General features: G+C 66.2%; 1 non-coding gene across 1 annotated transcript; it reads left to right on the forward strand.

Moving 5' to 3' along the window:
* Positions 1–2,290: 2,290 nt before the first annotated feature.
* LOC141979898 (5S ribosomal RNA) lies at positions 2,291–2,409 on the forward strand. The gene has a single exon (XR_012637284.1). It is a non-coding gene; the product is annotated as a 5S ribosomal RNA (ribosomal RNA).
* Positions 2,410–5,000: the final 2,591 nt, after the last annotated feature.

Genomic DNA, 5,000 nt, shown 5'->3' on the forward strand with positions numbered 1-5,000 from the left:
GGCTGCCGGAGCCGCTCGACCTCGCAGGGCGGAGATCTCGGCCGGCTGGCCCCACGGCGCGGAGGGCCGGGCACGCGCCCGGGCCCCCCCCCAAAGGAGGAAAGTCCCAATCGGCCCCAGGATCCGGGGACGCGAAGAGGAAGAGGGACCCGATCCGCCTGAACGCCAGACGCCCCCTGCGGTCGGGGGCGCCGGCCCGCGAAGGACCCTTCCCGTCGCGAACGTGAGCGCCACATCGATCGGAAGGCGAGAGAGGAGCGGGCCCCCCCTCCCTCCGGGGGGCGCCGACAGTCGGAGTTCGCATCCCGGCCACCGGGCCTGCACCGGGGGTGCGAGGGGACGACGGGGTCCCCGGAGGAAAAGAGCCGGAAAAGGGGGGGCTCGGGGGGGCCGGGGGCCGCCCCACCTGCCAACGTGCCCCTGTCCCCCCTCACAAGATCGGGTACAACGCGCAGATTGGTCCCCGAGGCTCATCTCTGGTTCTCACAGGTTCCGAAAAACCTGTTCTCAGAAATCTCCTCGCACCCGTCAAAATGAACTAGTCGAAAAATCCAACCGCCAATTTAGGGGGACCAATCTGAAATCCTATCCGACCTCCTGGTTCTCTCGGTCGGCCGAGGGCACTTTTGGCGACCCCATCCGGACTTCCGTGAGACTGCCGGCCATCAGGTCAACCCGTCACTTTGAATGGGGTTGACCTGATGGCCGAGCAGGGACTTAGACATTTTTTCAGCCTTTTCCTCGGGGTTGACCTGGTGTCCCGGGGGGACTTAGACATTTTTTTCAGCCTTTTCCTCCGGGTTGACCTGGTGTCCCGGGGGGACTTAGACATTTTTTCAGCCTTTTCCTCCGGGTTGACCTGGTGTCCCGGGGGGACTTAGACTTTTTTTCAGCCTTTTCCTCCGGGTTGACCTGGTGTCCCGGGGGGACTTAGACTTTTTTTCAGCCTTTTCCTCCGGGTTGACCTGGTGTCCCGGGGGGACTTAGACATTTTTTTCAGCCTTTTCCTCCGGGTTGACCTGGTGTCCCGGGGGGACTTAGACTTTTTTTCAGCCTTTTCCTCCGGGTTGACCTGGTGTCCCGGGGGGACTTAGACTTTTTTTCAGCCTTTTCCTCCGGGTTGACCTGGTGTCCCGGGGGGACTTAGACTTTTTTTCAGCCTTTTCCTCCGGGTTGACCTGGTGTCCCGGGGGGACTTAGACTTTTTTTCAGCCTTTTCCTCCGGGTTGACCTGGTGTCCCGGGGGGACTTAGACATTTTTTTCAGCCTTTTCCTCCGGGTTGACCTGGTGTCCCGGGGGGACTTAGACTTTTTTTCAGCCTTTTCCTCCGGGTTGACCTGGTGTCCCGGGGGGACTTAGACATTTTTTTCAGCCTTTTCCTCCGGGTTGACCTGGTGTCCCGGGGGGACTTAGACATTTTTTTCAGCCTTTTCCTCCGGGCTGACCTGGTGGCCGAGCGTCTCGCCGTCCGCGGCCGGAGCTAGAGATGCCCCCCCCCCCAGGCCAGCCTGCGAAGCCGCGGCCAGGATCGGGCCCCTGGAAGTCTGACTAAAAATTTTCACCGACCCCAAAAACGGTTAGGGGGGGCCTCATAAAGCCTCCGGAGCGAAAAAAAAAAAAACGGAAAAAAGGATCGGGCCCACCCGAGGCAGGGGAGTCAGTAAGGGAAAGGGGACGAGGCGGCCCGGAGCCGGGTGCCCGGAGCCGGGTGCCGGCGGCCAGGATCGGGCCCCTGGAAGTCTGAAAAATTTTTTTCACCGACCCCCAAAGTGGTATTGGGGGGGGCTCATAAAGCCTCCGGAGCGAAAAAAAAAAAAAACGGAAAAAAGGATCGGGCCCACCCGAGGCAGGGGAGTCAGTAAGGGAAAGGGGACGAGGCGGCCCGGAGCCGGGTGCCCGGAGCCGGGTGCCCGCGGCCAGGATCGGGCCCCTGGAAGTCTGAAAAAAATTTTTTCACCGACCCCCAAAGTGGTGTTGGGGGGGGCTCACGAAGCCTCCGGAGCGGAAAAAAAAAAACGGAAAAAAGGATCGGGCCCACCCGAGGCAGCGGAGTCAGTAAGGGAAAGGGGACGAGGCGGCCCGGAGCCGGGTGCCCGGAGCCGGGTGCCCGCGGCCAGGATCGGGCCCCTGGAAGTCTGAAAAAAAAAATTTCACCGACCCCCAAAGGGGTGTTGGGGGGGGGCTCACGAAGCCTCCGGAGCGGAAAAAAAAAAACGGAAAAAAGGATCGGGCCCACCCGAGGCAGGGGAGTCAGTAAGGGAAAGGGGACGAGGCGGACCGGAGCCGAGTGCCTACGGCCATACCGGACGGAAGGCCCCCGATCCCGTCCGATCTCGGAAGGTAAACCGTCCCGGGCCTGGCTAGTACTTGGATGGGTGACCGCCTGGGAATCCCAGGTGCCGTAGGCAGCTTTTCCCGCTGCGAGCCAGCTCTCTCCTTTTCTGGGGAACAAGGGCAGGGTCGCCCTGCCAGGGGCCCTGGGGCTGAAGTCCCTGCCGGCCACCAGGTCAACCCGGAGCCTGCCCCTCTGCGGCCAGCAGGTCAACCCCATACCGGCAGGGGGTTGACCTGGTGGCCGGGAAGCAGAGCGGCCAGCAGGTCAACCCCATACATTCAGCGGGTTGACCTGGTGGACGGGAAGGAAAGCGGCCAGCAGGTCAACCCCATACTTTCAGCGGGTTGACCTGGTGGCCGGGAAGGAAAGCGGCCAGCAGGTCAACCCCATACATTCAGCGGGTTGACCTGGTGGCCGGGAAGGAAAGCGGCCAGCAGGTCAACCCCATACATTCAGCGGGTTGACCTGGTGGCCGGGAAGGAAAGCGGCCAGCAGGTCAACCCCATACATTCAGCGGGTTGACCTGGTGGCCGGGAAGGAAAGCGGCCAGCAGGTCAACCCCATACATTCAGCGGGTTGACCTGGTGGCCGGGAAGGAAAGCGGCCAGCAGGTCAACCCCATACATTCAGCGGGTTGACCTGGTGGCCCGAAAGCAAACCGGCCACCAGGTCAACCCGGAGCCTGCCCCCGCGGGCAGGGGCCAAGCGGACCCCCCTCCGCCCGGGCTTGCCCTGCTCCGAGCCGGGGCTTAATCCCCGTCCGGCCACCAGGTCAACCCGGAGCCTGCCCCTCTGCGGCCAGCAGGTCAACCCCATGCCGGCAGCGGGTTGACCTGGTGGCCGGGAAGGAAAGCGGCCACCAGGTCAACCCCATACTTTCAGCGGGTTGACCTGGTGGCCGGGAAGGAAAGCGGCCACCAGGTCAACCCCATACTTTCAGCGGGTTGACCTGGTGGCCGGGAAGGAAAGCGGCCAGCAGGTCAACCCCATACATTCAGCGGGTTGACCTGGTGGCCGGGAAGGAAAGCGGCCAGCAGGTCAACCCCATACATTCAGCGGGTTGACCTGGTGGCCGGGAAGGAAAGCGGCCAGCAGGTCAACCCCATACATTCAGCGGGTTGACCTGGTGGCCGGGAAGGAAAGCGGCCAGCAGGTCAACCCCATACATTCAGCGGGTTGACCTGGTGGCCGGGAAGAAAAGCGGCCAGCAGGTCAACCCCATACATTCAGCGGGTTGACCTGGTGGCCGGGAAGAAAAGCGGCCAGCAGGTCAACCCCATACATTCAGCGGGTTGACCTGGTGGCCGGGAAGGAAAGCGGCCAGCAGGTCAACCCCATACATTCAGCGGGTTGACCTGGTGGCCGGGAAGAAAAGCGGCCAGCAGGTCAACCCCATACATTCAGCGGGTTGACCTGGTGGCCGGGAAGGAAAGCGGCCAGCAGGTCAACCCCATACATTCAGCGGGTTGACCTGGTGGCCGGGAAGGAAAGCGGCCACCAGGTCAACCCCATACAGGCAGCGGGTTGACCTGGTGGCCCGAAAGCAAACCGGCCACCAGGTCAACCCGGAGCCTGCCCCCGCGGGCAGGGGCCGGCATACCCCCGTCCGTCCGGGGTCGCCCTGCCCCGGGCTCCGGGCTTAAGTCCCGAGCGGCCACCAGGTCAACCCGGAGCCTGCCCCCGCGGGCAGGGGCCGGCGGACCCCCGTCCGTCCGGGGTCGCCCTGCCCCGGGCTCCGGGCTTATTCCCCGTCCGGCCACCAGGTCAACCCGGAGCCTGCCCCCGCGGGCAGGGGCCAGGCGGAGCCCCGTCCGTCCGGGGTCGCCCTGCCCCGGGCTCCGGGCTTAAGTCCCGAGCGGCCACCAGGTCAACCCGGAGCCAGCCCCCGCGGGCAGGGGCCGGCGGAGCCCCGTCCGTCCGGGGTCGCCCTGCCCCGGGCTCCGGGCTTAATTCCCGTCCGGCCACCAGGTCAACCCGGAGCCTGCCCCCGCGGGCAGGGGCCAGGCGGACCCCCGTCTGTCCGGGGTCGCCCTGCCCCGGGCTCCGGGCTTAATTCTCCTCCGGCCACCAGGTCAACCCGGAGCCTGCCCCCGCGGGCAGGGGCCAGGCGGACCCCCGTCCGTCCGGGGTCGCCCTGCCCCGGGCTCCGGGCTTAATTCTCCTCCGGCCACCAGGTCAACCCGGAGCCTGCCCCCGCGGGCAGGGGCCGGCGGAGCCCCGTCCGTCCGGGGTCGCCCTGCCCCGGGCTCCGGGCTTAATTCCCGTCCGGCCACCAGGTCAACCCGGAGCCTGCCCCCGCGGGCAGGGGCCAGGCGGACCCCCGTCTGTCCGGGGTCGCCCTGCCCCGGGCTCCGGGCTAAATTCTCCTCCGGCCACCAGGTCAACCCGGAGCCTGCCCCCGCGGGCAGGGGCCAGGCGGACCCCCGTCCGTCCGGGGTCGCCCTGCCCCGGGCTCCGGGCTTAATTCTCCTCCGGCCACCAGGTCAACCCGGAGCCTGCCCCCGCGGGCAGGGGCCGGCATACCCCCGTCCGTCCGGGGTCGCCCTGCCCCGGGCTCCGGGCTTAATTCCCGTCCGGCCACCAGGTCAACCCGGAGCCTGCCCCCGCGGGCAGGGGCCAGGCGGACCCCCGTCCGTCCGGGGTCGCCCTGCCCCGGGCTCCGGG

This window comes from Natator depressus, chromosome 28 (genome assembly GCF_965152275.1).
Source record: "Natator depressus isolate rNatDep1 chromosome 28, rNatDep2.hap1, whole genome shotgun sequence".
Lineage (NCBI taxonomy): Eukaryota > Metazoa > Chordata > Testudines > Cheloniidae > Natator > Natator depressus.